We start from the raw sequence: 15,735 nt of genomic DNA, 5'->3' as shown, positions 1-15,735 counted from the left end.
CATATTACACTGACAATACTGAACTAGTGTGCTTGTACACAGTTAAAAATGTTGGGTTAAAAATTAACCCAACATTTTGGGTTAATTTTTTCAACCCAACTTATTGCGTTGAATTATTTAACCAAAAAGTTGAGTTATGCTAACTTAATGTTGGGTAATTCCCAACCAAACTATTGGGTTAAATTATTTAACCCAAAAGTTGAGTTATGCTAACTCAATGTTTGTTGATTCATAACCCAACTATTGGGTTGAAATTATTTAACACAAAAGCTGAGTTGTGCTCACTACACTGTTGGGTTAGTCCAAACCCACAATTATTTTTATTCCATTAAAATATACTCAAAAGCAAGATATGAGTGATTTTTTTTTTTACAAGAATTGCCGTGTATGGTCATAGTTGTCTTGGCGGGGTTGCATTTTACTGCATGGATTGTTCTCCCAGGATGCAGACGGGACTATGGAGGCAAAATGCAGGTAAGGAAATTATTTATTGTTCATAAATCATGCAGGATACAAACAAAAGAGCACCAGTGTGCCGATAGCACGGGAAGCTAACGGAATAGCGAACAAAAAAAGCTTAGCATGTAAACAGGCAAACAAAAAGGCGAAGTCAAATCAAATTAGTAGCCGTCGCAACTGTTGCGTGGAAGCAAATAAGAAAGCCAGACTGAGTGCGGCGAAAATCAGGGAATAAGTATCTCTCTGATTAGTGCCCAGGAGCAGGTGAGCGTCCCGAACACTAATCAGAGGCAGGTGAAAACAATCTGCTGTCATGGCAACTAAAACACAAACCCAGGAGTGCTCAAAACAGGAACTGAGGTAGTCAAAAACTAAACAAACATGACGGATCACGACAATAATAGTTCTATACAGCATGCTCAAATATTTTCATGTATATAAGATGTGTGATTGTAAATAATGTTAATGAGATTAATCCTTAATAAAATTCCCTTCAAGAAAAAAGTACCATTTTAATTAAAAAAAGCCTTTTATCCAAAAATGCGTTACTCTTTGAAAAACAACCCAAAAATGGTTCAAAGTTTTGAAAACTCAGAAATTGAGTTAAAATAATACCCTTATAACCCAAAAAATGGATTGCTCTTAAAAAAAATAACTCAAAAATTTAACCCAACACTAGCAACTCATAAATTGGGTTATCAAAATAACCCAGCATTTGTTTGTGTGTAGTGTAGATAAAACATGTTTTTAATCGTATATTTTACAACATATATAGTTACTTCACAGTGCTACTTTATTTTTTATTTTTTATTTTTGGTACGTAAAACCATATTTATTCTCTACAAAATATGGTATATGTTAATACTTTTGAGGGCACGGAATGCACCAACTGGAAACAATTGCTTCTTGCTCGATTCCGTTCAGTCCGACTTACCACTGGATCTATTTAGAATTTTTAATCCAAAACACGAGTCTGAACACATCTGTGACTAAATATTACTCAAACATGTACAATATTTCAGAACAAATATTGACATAATACAGTGCAAAGAATTAATGAAAATCCCAGAATGATATCATAACAATCTTTTTTTTCCTCCTTCCTGCGTGCCCTGGTCACCTCATAATGTTTATTGCGTGGGATTAAAAAATTGCCATCAAAACTCCCCGCCCATGTGACATTTGAATGCGAGGATTTTGAAAGCCTTAACTGCATTCGGCAGTGTAAAATACTCACCTAAGTTAATTATTTGAGAAAGGCAGCTGCAATGGCATTAATCTTTTATAGGAGGTCTGCCTGCTGCAATGATCTCTAATAGCTTAACATTTCACTTTAGCACTCCCTGCACACTCGTACAGTACAACATTGGTCCCGTTGGTATCAACAGCTGCCTGTCATGCAGCAGTTTAGTGCACAAGGTGGCAGCCCTGTCATTAAAGGCCTTTCACACAGCCCTGTGGTGCACTTCTGTGTGAATGACACCGACATGGGAGTGGACCTGGCACACCCACACCTCCACACACACACACACACACACACACACACACACACACAGGTCATCTTTCCTATAGTTGTGTTTAAAGCAGCTGTCAGGCAAATATTGTGTACATCACATTAGACGTTGCCATGCATGTTATTATTTGACTGCATGATTCCAGGACACACCAACATGCTTCCCGCAAGGATTTCACAGGTTTTTTTGGGGGTGTTTTTTTTGCGATTGTTGCGGCCGAAAATTCCTGATATCGCAGCAGCTTTTCCAGAAAGTTGCGGCAAAAGTTGTGATCTCTTGAGGCCTTTTTTTTTTTGATGACATTGCATCAATTTGTCATTTTATGAATTTGTTATCAATGTTTTAAATCTTCCTTGTAGCCTTAACCTCAAAACGTGCCTCTTTGCTTGGTCGGCATTGCAATAAAAATGTGTTTTTAACTGTCTTAACATGGATGAATAAGGTTTAAGTAAGGGGTGTCCAATCTTTTTGACAGGGAGGCCGAGTTGGGCCTCCAAGTCAATAGTTGATTGCATGTAAAGTAACATGTATATATATATATATATATATATATATATACATATATATATACATATATACATATATATACATACACATATATATATATATATATATATATATATATATACATATTTACATACATACATACATATATATATATATATATATATATATATATATATATATATATATATATATATATATATATATATAGTCGAGGTTTCTGTGGTTTATCCGTTATACAGTGCTCAATACCTGGGTAGAGTGGAATATACATTAGGTCAGGAAAAAACACAAGAAGCTATATCCTGCTCGTCAGGGGATTTTATTTTATAAAATTCCCTGATGAGCAGGGAAACCTGCGAACCAGGCTTGTAGGGATGATATAGCCTCTTGTGTTTTTTCCTGACCAAACATATATATCTATATATATATATATATATATATATATATATATATATATATATATATATATATATATATATATATATATATATATATATGTATTTATATATATTTGTTGCTTTACATGCAATCGGCTTTTGAATGTGAGTGTGAATGTTGTCTATCGGTGTTGGCCCTGTGATGAGGTAGCAACTTCTCCATAGTGTACACCGCCTTCTGCCCGAATGCAGCTGGGATAGGCTCCAGACACCCCCGCGACCCGAGAGGGTATATATATATATATATATATATATATATATATATATATATATATATATATATATATATATATATATATATATATATATATACATATATACACACATGTTGTTGCTTGGACTGAGTGTTTTTGCATATTAACATTAACAGCAGTTAAACATGTTTTTACTCTCGTACGACCTTACAGTAGGAGTACAGTTTGACCCTGAAACTAACTAGAGGTTTTTCTATTTTTAGTATGTATAAACCAAACTTGTGAAAAATGTAAGATTCCAATTCCAAATCGTGTGAATTTAAACTGAGGTTTCCAACAGTACGTAGTCTAATCAAAGGTTCTCAACCCTTTTTGACCATGGGTTACAATGTTTACAGTACAGATCAATCATTAACACTGAAGTATTAATTTTACTCTTGATTTGATCTGGTATTCAATAATTATAACTGACCTATTTACAGTTTACAACCTTGTTAAATGTCATGGAACCATGTGTTAATCACACAGATTAGTATCAATGCTTAGGTCAGGCTCATTACAAAATAAATACTAACCAAATAAAAAACAAATAAAGGGATTTACAAGACTGATGAAAAATGAATTAAAATACAATTACACCGCTCTAAAATATATACATTCTAACTGAATTAATTATAAATAAAATATGTATAAACTATACCAATCAATTTTAAGTGTAAATTAAAATACAGCTTTACCACTTTAGTCATAATTTCTGCACTTAAGAAACTTCTCTATGATTTTGGCTCCAGACTTCTTCTATTTGTTTGATATTGTCATTACTGCCACAAGTGGTGGAATTGTGTATTACAACTAGGGTTGTACGGCATACCGGTATTAGTATAGTACCACAATACTATGGAATCATATTCGGTACTATACCGTCTCTGAAAAGTACTGGTCCACCACAGCCGCGCCCACGTCGTCGTCACGTCATGTCATTGCTGGTTTACGAGCAGACGAACATGTTCGGTACAATCACAGAGTATTTACAAGCAGACACAGTGTGTAGACAGAAAAGGGAGAATGGACGCATTTTGGCTTAAAAACTAACGATAAAGGGGAAGTTATAACACTGAAACGCCCTCAGGAAGACGTGCTTTAAGACATGGCTAGCTAGCTAGCGACTAAAGTCCAGCCCCAGTCGGCAGTGTTTTAGCTACTTCTAAATCACTAATCCTGGTCTCCATGGCGACAAATAAAGTACGTTTCTTACAAGTATCATCCCTGTTTTTCAACCACTGTGCCGCGGCACACTAGTGTACCGTGAGATATTGTTTGGTGTGCCGCGGGAGATGATGTCATTTCAGCTAATTGGGTTAAAAATATTTTTTGCAAACCAGTAATTATAATCCGCAAATGTGCCGTTGTTGAGTGTCTGTGCTGTCTAGAGCGCGACAGAGTAACGGTGTAATACTCTTTCATATCAGTAGGTGGCAGCAGGTAGCTAATTGCTTTGTAGATGTCGGGAACGACGACGATGGTTTGCAGGTAAAAAGGTATCAAACGCTTAAACCAAAAATATACAAAAGGCGAGTGTCACTAAGAAAAGGCATTGACGCTATGGATGTCCGATAATGGCTTTTTGCCGATATCCAATATTCCGATATTGTCCAACTCTTTAATTACAGATACCGATATCAACCGATACCGATATATGCAGTCGTGGAATTAACACATTATTATGCCTAATTTGGACAACCAGGTATGGTGAAGATAAGGTACTTTTTAAAAAAAATTAATAAAATAAGATAAATAAATTAAAAACATTTTCTTGAATAAAAAAGAAAGTAAAACAATATAAAAACAGTTACATAGAAACTAGTAATTAATGACAATTAGTCAAATTAACTGTTAAAGGTTAGTACTATTAGTGGACCAGCAGCACGCACAATCATGTGTGCTTACGGACTGTATCCCTTGCAGACTGTATTGATATATATTGATATATAATGTAGGAACCAGAATATTAATAACAGAAAGAAGCAACCCTTTTGTGTGAATGAGTGTAAATGGGGGAGGGAGTTTTTTTGGGTTGGTGCACTAATTGTAAGTGTATCTTGTGTTTTTTACGTTGATTTAATTTTTTTTTTTTTTAAAAGAAAAAAAAAACGATACCGATAATTTCCGATATTACATTTTAACGCATTTATCGGCCGATGATATCGGACATCTCTAATTGAAGCTTAGGTATGACTATGCAAAACAAAGCTAAAACTGAACTGGCTGCAAAGTAAACAAATACAGAATGCTGGACGACAGCAAATACTTTCAGCGTGTGGAGCAGACGGCGTCCACAAAGTACATCCGTACATGACATGACAATCAACACCAAAATAGGAGCGCAAGACAAGAACTAAAACACTACACACAGGAAAACAGCAAAACACTCAAAATAAGTCACAGTGTGATGTGACAGGTCGTGACAGTACACCTATTTTGAGACAAGAGCTATATTGATGAACTTTTTACTGTTGATATTGGCTACTGAATGTCATTTTTTAATGTTTTCTGCTGGTGGTGTGCCTCTGGATTTTTTCAATGAAAAAAATTTGCCTCAGCTCAGAAAAGGTTGAAAAACACTGCTCTAGGGGACGATCACCGTCCAACAACGGGCCCCCGTCCTATGGTTTAGAAACACCGGTCCAATCAACCAAATACTTCCAGACCCCTGTTGTAAATAATGTAAACAAAAACCTCACTATTGCTGAGGAGCAAGATTGATGCTGATTCAAACCAGTCATACACTAAATTCCAGCTATTCCTTTATTTGCTTTTAAATGTATTAAAGTGAAATATGAGCTGTGATGCAATGAGAGAGATTGCTCACATATTCATTTATATTTCCAAATAATATATTGAGCCATTGCAACCTCCCGTGACATACATTGCACCTGGGCTGGACTCTGCGTAACCCCCCCCCCCCCCCCGGGCATCGGTCACACAGATTGTCCCCTGGTAGGCAGAGAGGATTTAATGGAAAGGGGGCGACGCTGGGAGCATAGAGCCCGGGAGAAGCCGGAAATGACCCCTCAGGCCATTGCTGCCACGGGATGAAATAGCGAGACTATTACCGCGGAGTTGTAAAGCCCCACACGCTCCACGCACTATCATAATAGAATATTGATTCTATCAGATGCCAGGCCTGTCCCCACAATGAAGAAACGAGCACTAAAGGTCATTGCGGGGAAAAGAACAGAGTGGGGGCGGAAAGAAGAGACTATTTTAATGCGGCAAAATCAAACCCTCTTTTCCAGCATCTGTCTGAGCCACAAGTAACCGGCAAGCAATTTGAACTATTAATTGTTGATCAAAGCGCCAAAGGAAAAGGATGACAAATAAGCGCCCACCATGTGAACAGCAGCACAAATTATCGCACAAGCAGGAGACGTTTATGCTTGATTGGAGCAATTTAATGTTTTCTTTCCAAAACACTCACAAATCCTGCGAGGACAGTTAAGAAAATGACTTTTTAATCATCCAAGAAGCCGCCACACTTTGTTTCTCCTGATGGCCCCATATTGAAGACTTAGAGCTATTAAAGGGAGGGCGCTTCATATAGCAACAGTTGGACTGATGATGCTCCTTAAGGGACGCTTTGGAGCGGAAGTTGAGCGGAGAAAAAGCATTTATTGAATGCATTATTGTTCGCATGAAATACTGCATCAAGCCAAAGACAAATATCAGTGAAAAAAAAAAAAAGTATATATATATATATATATATATATATATATATATATATATATATTTCCTATCAGTGTAAACCATTGTTTCTAGTCCTTCTTCATTGATCACCATTATCTTACATTTAGAACTATTGTTTCATATCAATTGTATGTTCCGTAATATAAAGCGCACCGGAAATTTAACAAATTCAACAAAGATTTTTTTTCCATATGTTAGCCGCACCAGACTATAAGCCACACACATATATATATATATATATATATATATATATATATATATATATATATATGCAGCTGAGATAGGCTCCAGCACCCCCCGCGACCCCAAAAGGGACAAGCGGTAGAAAATGGATGGGATGGATAGGAAAAAAATAAAAAATAAAATAAAATAAATATATATATATATATATATATATATATATATATATATATATACGGTATATATATATATATATACATACTTTTTTTTTTTACTGATATAAATGGATGGGATATATATATATATATATATATATATATATATATATATATATATATATATATATATATACATACACACATATATATATATATATATATATATATATATATATATATATATATATATATATATATATATATATACAGTATATACTGTATATATAATGCAAGATGAGTTATTTACACATTGAGATTAATTTACATTCCTTAATTGTTTCCAAACCTTGTGTCTGTAACACGGCAGTAAAATGGATGATGAAACAAAACAGAAGTCATCGTCATGGACCCACTAGCTGTGGAAGCTAGCTCTCCAATCAGCTAAACACACCCAATAACTCCACCATGACGTCTTGGTGAGTTAAGTTAAAGTTAAAGTTAAAGTTAAAGTACCAATGATTGGTGTGGTGTGAAATTTGTCCTCTGCATTTGACCCATCCCCTTGTTCACCCCCTGGGGGGTGAGGGGAGCAGTGGGTAGCAGCGATGGCCGCGCCCGGGAATCATTTTTGGTGCTTTAACCTCCAATTTCAACCCTTGATGCTGAGTGCCAAGCAGGGAGGTAATGGGTCCCATTTTTGAACTCACAACCTCTAACCTCACACTCTAACCACTAGGCCACTGAGTAGGTTCACTGAGGAATTTGTGAAACTCAGAACAATACTAAATTAATGCCGTTGTAAGTTAATAATACTAACACAGACACTCATAAAGGTGTTAATATGTTAGCTAATGCTAACAACGCTAACGTGATCACATTACAATAGCAAGTACAAATATGCATGAAAACACTCCTACATAGATCACACATGGGATGGTTTAGTAAGTATGAACAGTTTTAGTTATATTGTAAAACTTACAAACGTTGCTTGGATGAATGAAGAATTCATACGAGTAAAAACGCTATGGACAGCTAGAAGACTTAACAGCACTCTGGTTATTATTATTATTATTTTTTTTTTAAAGCACTACAAATAAATGGAAGATCACTGCTGCAATTCTTCTAAATCATAGCGCCAAAGCACAAACAATAAAACAACCTGTCAGTGTTTTTGTTTTTACTTAAAGTAGTTTTTATTAATTCCGTCAAAAAAGACAAGTCCATAAATTAGCCGCTCTCTTATAAGCTGCCGGGTACAAAGTGTAGGAAAACAGTAGTGGCTTAACACTACAACTATTACACGTACTGTAGTCTCCAAGTCTCCGGTGTGACTGCGAGTGACAACAAAAAAAGCTCAGACACGCATGAGAATTTCAGACTTATTTTCTTATATTTGCTCCCACTCGCGTAGGGATTTATTTTTCTTTTCTTTTTAAAGGGAACATTATATATATATATATATATATATATATATATATATGCCTGCGATGAGGTGGCGACTTGTCCAGGGTGTACCCCGCCTTCCGCCCGATTGTAGCTGAGATAGGCTCCAGCGCCCCCCGCGACCCCAAAGGGAATAAGCGGTAGAAAATGGATGGATATATATATATATATATATATATATATATATATGAATGATACTGTACCACTACTATTATATTTGCTGTGGTTCACAAGTTACTGGTGTAGGTGCGAGTGACAGGAAGAAAAGCTCCCCCTCAAGTGGGAATTTCAGACGTTTTATACCCTATATCATCTTATATCTGGGCCATTACGGTAATAAACTTAGAAAAAAATGTACTATACATAAAGACAATATATTGTTTTTTGTTTGATTATATATTTCAAATATTTGATTTTGTATTATTATTAATATTATCATCATAAAAATATTATATTTCATTGTATTACTTAATGACAGAATATAGTGTATGGTATGGAAATAAGTGCTTTATATATAATATTTATATATATTTTTTTAACACTGTCAAACCTTAATTTATAATATTTGATATGTATATTATTTGCTTGTAGTGACTGGATGGATTATTTGCTTGTATCAGTTATTAGTACAATCATAACTTAGTTTTCACACCCCCCTGCTTTTCTTACAATTCTGTTTTCGGCATAATCGACTGTCCAAACGAAAAATGTAATGTGTTTGTTATTGACTTTGATTACCGTACTAAATTAACTACCATGGGGCCAAAAAAAGTTGTGAGTGCCAGCACTTTGATGAAGAAGAGGAGAAACACTGTCATTAAGTAACAATAGTCCTGTAATGTTAAATGTTCATTCATCATTTATATGTATTGCACATCGTTTATGCATGTAAACCAATAATCATGCTCCATATATGGTGTTTTCTGTCAATAGGTCCGGTTGTCTGGAATGGATTATTTTTTATTACATTATGGGAAACATTGCTTTGGTTTTTACCTGACCTTTTAGAATAAGAATGTTTGTTTTCTAAAACCCTTTATGCCTGAATCAGTGATAAAAATAGTCATTGTGGATTTATGATCGCCAAGCAAAAAGAATGATGGCGCCTGTGAGAACGCCAGGGAGGCACACTGTAGCTGCTTAACATTTCCACACAACACGATCCATTAGGAAATTGACTAATCTCTGCTGTGACATTACGGCCCTGCGACCAACTTTTATGATAAATTTTGTTTGGGGAAATATATTCATGAACATTTCAATGTCAGATGAAGCAAGTCATCTTTTAAGCAGAGCTTGACGCTGACACGCCATCCCTCATTCCTGCTGCCTTTCCCATTTGTGTTCCTTTTGCAGTAGTTAGTCAAATAAACCACCATTTGTCTTGTTGCCGTTTCTATTTTTCCTTCAACGCCAACACAACGCCGTAATTGAACAGTCGCCGTCGTCGCGAAATGAAACCGCCATTGTAGCATCAAAAATAATCAATTTGATGAGTCTTGTGTATACTCTCGTACTCAAAGTAATGTGATATTGATTCGGCACTCTGATATAGTACACGGCCATGATTATTGTCCATGAGGTTTTATTCCCGAATATTTCTCCACAGAACAACTTTTCCTGCCAAACGACATCATGGATACAATTTGACCCCCCAAAAAAGCTGAAAATTTGCATATTGTGTTTGATTATTCCTGTAAAGTATACTATCACTACATAATACATAAAAGAAGATGGATTTGTACAGTGCACACCCTGCACACAATATGGGAAAAAAATCAATATGCCAGCGATAGGAATATGCTCACTTATTCTCTTAGGTGGGCAGGATTGATCCAAGGGGTCCTCAGAGGCCCGGTCCAAAAGGAACAAATAACGGTTAATGGTCATTGACCTTGTGATCTTCACGTAGAAAAACATTAATTAGAAGTGTAGTGTAGCACATGCATAAGTGCTGCAGAAATGCTGACTCTTGAAAAATGAGCTTTTTAAGTATCGCAAGGTGCCACGTCAAACTATGCAGCTGAAGACAAAGACTTGCACCAAGTTGTTCCCGATCCTCCCTGAATTTCCTACCAAGGCTGGATTACCTCGCGACACGATTCATCAGCGCCGCCGCGTTCTGAGTGATGATCCTCCTACAGGAACCAACAGCTGTATGTGCAAATCATGCATATAAATCAATTACAGGGGCCCTATGTACTTTAAATGCAGCCATTAATTAAGCAATGTCAGCGCCACTGGAGCGTGAAGTTCATTACATTTTTAGTACTTGGAGATGGGATTATTTGAACGTGAGCGCACGAGACGAGACAGTTGTTGACAGGTTAGACCCAGTTTTAAACTGGAATCATCAAAAGTCAGTTATTCTTGCTAAATAGCGTGCATTTCCATTGATACTATTTCTAGTGTGTGGTCGAATGTCAGCTTGTCTGACACTACAATATTACACTTTGATGCCATGCCCTTAGTCTCCGCTTGGGAAAAAATGGGTCTCTTTTTGTGACGACCGGGGCGCATGGTGATGCGGGGTTTCGTTCTCCCAGGATGCAACGGACTTCGGACACAGCGTGAAGGTAAAATAAATGATTTATTTACCGGACTAAATTATACTGGAACAAAGAAAACGGATGCTCAGCACATAAGGCAAAAACTAAAAGAGCTAGCATGGGAGCTAGAAGGTAAAAACAAAGGAATTTAGCATGGAAGCTAACAGGTACAGAGCAGGAACAAAAGTCGTCAACTGTTGCACGAAAACAAACTACGAAGCCAGAACAAATGACAGGGAGGACAGACTTAAATAATAATGTCAGTGATGACAAACAGGTGCGTGTCGGGAACAAACGCGGCAGGTGAAAATAATAAGCAGCCATGGCAACAAACTCAGGTGTACAAAACAGGTACTCAAGGAGTCCAAAACTAACCAAAAACACAAGTATCTTGAAAACGTAAATAAAAGATATGATCCGGGCAGCGGATCACAACAGTACCCCCCCCTTAAGGGACAGATTCCAGATGTCCCCTTGAAAAACTAAACCCCCCCCAACTATAACAAAGTTCAAGAGTCCAGGGAGGGTGGAGGGAGGATTTGGCGGAGGGTCGCCAGGTCACATGTCCCCGAATCCACCGGGGACGAGTCAGGTGGCGGCGGCGAATGGAACGCCGCTGCCGGAGGCGAGGCGGGCGACCACGGAAAGGCCACATTTGTGGCTGCCGAGAAGGTGGGCGTGAGTGGCGCCAGAAGTTCAGCAGCCGGAGAGTTCTGCGACTACGTCTCGGGTGTCGCTGCTGTTTGCGCCACTGGCGTCCATACTCTAACCTCCGAGAGCGCCGCTTGCGCCGCCAGAACACCAGAGGTCGCTGAGACGACGAGGAGAGAGCAGACCTTGCCGTGGAAGCAGGAGGAAGCGTCGTCGTCGCCGTGGAAGCAGGAGGAAGCGTCGTCGTCGCCGTGGAAACAGGAAGCGTCGTCGTCGCCGTGGAAACAGGAAGCGTCGTCGTCGCCGTGGAAACAGGAAGCGTCGTCGTCGCCGTGGAAACAGGAAGCGTCATCGTGGAAACAGGAAGCGTCGTTGTCGCCGTGGAAACAGGAGGCGTCGTCGTCGCCGTGGAAACAGGAGGCGTCGTCGTCGCCGTGGAAAGAGGAGGCGTCGTCGTCGCCGTGGAAGCAGGAGGCGGCGTCGTCGCCGTGGAAGCAGGCGGCGTCGTCGTCGCCGTGGAAACAGGAGGCGTCGTCGTCGCCGTGGAAACAGGAGGCGTCGTCGTCGCCGTGGAAACAGGAGGCGTCGTCGTAGCCGTGGAAACAGGAGGCGTCGTCGTCGCCGTGGAAGCAGGAGGCGTCGTCGTCGCCGTGGAAGCAGGAGGCGCCGTCGTCGCCGTGGAAGCAGGAGGCGCCGTCGGCGTGGGCGGAGCCAGAGGCGGAGCAGGCGGCTCGTCTGTCGGCGTGGGCGGAGCCAGAGGCGGAGCAGGCGGCTCGTCTGTCGGCGTGGGCGGAGCCAGAGGCGCAGCAGGCGGCTCGTCTGTCGGCGTGGGCGGAGCCAGAGGCGGAGCAGGCGGCTCGTCTGTCGGCGTGGGCGGAGCCAGAGGCGGAGCAGGCGGCTCGTCTGTCGGCGTGGGCAGAGCCAAGGACGAATCAGGCAACGGAGTATCTGCGGGTGGTGAATGTCTCAGCTGGACTGCTGCGTTGGCCGTAGGTGGAATCATCACCTGCAGCGCGGAGAGTATACTGCCCAGCTGTCTCTCCAAAACATCAAGGCGGGCGTCTTGGCGTTCCGCCATGGCATTGACGCAAGCCCCAAGAACGCCAAACTGTTCCTCCTGTTGTCCAAGTTGTTTGGCCTGTTGGTGCAATGCCCTTTTTACTTGGTCGGTCACTGCGGGGTTTCGTGTGCTTTGCAGCGATGGAGCAGGAGGTGGAGAGGATGGTGTTTGCAGGACCACCAGGGTTGATGGTGGCGTCAGAGTGGCGGGCGTCCGGGCTGTTGTTGTCGTTGCCGTGGAAACAGGTGCTGGTACGGAAACCAGACTTGGAGTCGGTGCTGGTGCGGAAACCAGACTTGGAGTCGGCGCTGGTGCGGGAACCAGCCTTGGAGCCGGCGCTGGTGTGGGAACCAGCCTTGGAGCCGGCGCTGGTGTGGGAACCAGCCTTGGAGCCGGCGCTGGTGTGGGAACCAGCCTTGGAGCCGGCGCTGGTGTGGGAACCTGCCTTGGAGCCGGCGCTGGTGTGGGAACCAGCCTTTGAGTCGGCGCTGGTGTGGGAACCAGCCTTGGAGCAGGAGGTTGTGGCTTAGCACGCCGAAGATCTGGTGGCGGAGGTCGGCATGGAGGTTTGGGCTTGGCTGGGTGCTGCTGTGCCCGCCCACTAGCAAAGCACCCAGTACTAGCCCCCCCCTCAAGAAGCGGATCCCAGACGCGTCTTGTGCAGTCTGGAACAGTCTTTAGGGGTGGGAAGGAGGAGGTGAGGAGGGGGGTAGGCTCCTCCCCTTTTAAATGTCCAAATTGTCTATTCATCTCCCCAATATGGGACTGTCGGGATGACCAGGAGGGAGATAACAGAGGAGTGGGCGGAGCTTGAGCCATAGGGGGTGGGGCTTGAAAACCAGAATGTGACTGGTACTGACTAGACTTATAATTAACAAAAATGTCCTGATAGTATTTAATTGTTGAATTAAAGTCATTTGGAGGCGGCTGACAGAAAGAATTGACTGAATTGAAAAAAATGTCTTCGTCTATGACGTCATCACCAGTGGACGGGATGACGTCATCCGCGCGGGTCTCCAGCTGACTGACAGCCCAATCAGTGAAATGTTTGGCAAAGTGAGTGATGGGATTACCAAACATCGGCGGAGGGGAATCCTGAGCTGCTTGGCTGTGTTCCGGAGGGAAGAATTGCGGGGGTGGCGCGTCTCTGTCGCGAGCTGAAGCCGTCTTGTGCGACTTCCGCCTTCGCTGACGCGTGCGAGCGGGCTGAGAGCGGATCGGGATGGAGTTGGAGTCGATCGGGACCAGAACACCTCCAGGTCCCCATATCATCTCCTCATCTGGATTGCAGCGGAGCGTCTCTGCCTCCATCGCTCGGAGGACCATCCACGCACCTTCTTCATCCACCTCCGTCAGGGCCGATGCGAAATAACTTTTTGCTGGCTTCGTACTGTGACGACCGGGGCGCATGGTGATGCGGGGTTTCGTTCTCCCAGGATGCAACGGACTTCGGACACAGCGTGAAGGTAAAATAAATGATTTATTTACCGGACTAAATTATACTGGAACAAAGAAAAAGGATGCTCAGCACATAAGGCAAAAACTAAAAGAGCTAGCATGGGAGCTAGAAGGTAAAAACAAAGGAATTTAGCATGGAAGCTAACAGGTACAGAGCAGGAACAAAAGTCGTCAACTGTTGCACGAAAACAAACTACGAAGCCAGAACGAATGACAGGGAGGACAGACTTAAATAATAATGTCAGTGATGACAAACAGGTGCGTGTCGGGAACAAACGCGGCAGGTGAAAATAATAAGCAGCCATGGCAACAAACTCAGGTGTACAAAACAGGTACTCAAGGAGTCCAAAACTAACCAAAAACACAAGTATCTTGAAAACGTAAATACAAAATATGATCCGGGCAGCGGATCACAACACTTTTATTGTTTTGGTCCTGTCTTAAAGGGGAACTGCACTTTTTTGGAATTTTGCCTATCATTCACAATCATTATATATAGAATTTCAAAAAACACATTTTAGCATTCAAAGCCCTCTAAAATAACCTAAAAATCCTCAAATTAACTTTTTATACACATACTGCAAGTCTATATATAATACTAGTAACAGACATGTTCATAACAATATGTAATATGTAGAATATTTACCGTATTTTGGTAATTTTATGCACAGCCTGAACTAATTCTTTGGCGCATTTATTTACGATTCCATAGCACCGCACTTCCGACTTCCTGCAACAAATGTGTTCCTACTCCCGGAATCATGGCAGACTTGGTAATAGACAACCAAGACGACTATTTTTGGACATATGAGGATTCACAACTTTATCTTTTTGAAGCTGAATATACAGGGGATGAACTGTTGTTTATAGAAGCAAGCATGAAGAAGAGGCTGGCACGTTGAAGCAGACGGAAGCCGAGAGAGTGCGAATTAATAGATAGTTTACCCAAATCCACTGGACCAAACGAGTAAGACACTATACTATTGTGCATGATACATGCAGTACATCACCGTACACTGCAGTACATATGCTGTCTGGCTAGCTGTGTACAAACAAAACATGAAATGTGGGCTAATACTTTACTGATACTGTAATTTGATTATTCTTGTTTTTCAGTCAGTACAGATTGTTGTTCTTTCGCATTGCTGAACATAACAAACTCAAACGCGTTTCGTGCTGATGTAGAAACTAACTCATCATAGTTAGCTTTTACAGCTAATACCGTAGTGCGACGATGTGTTACTACGATAGAAAAATACTTCCTTGGCGTTCACTCTTACAATAACAACATTGCTACAGTTTGGTTGTTATACAGGTTACGGAACGTAAATGAAGTATTGTTGACTGCATGAAGTGATTTAGAAGTAGAATGAATTGCTTC

Source organism: Nerophis lumbriciformis, linkage group LG07 (genome assembly GCF_033978685.3).
Source record: "Nerophis lumbriciformis linkage group LG07, RoL_Nlum_v2.1, whole genome shotgun sequence".
Lineage (NCBI taxonomy): Eukaryota > Metazoa > Chordata > Actinopteri > Syngnathiformes > Syngnathidae > Nerophis > Nerophis lumbriciformis.
This window is presented reverse-complemented; position numbering follows the sequence as displayed.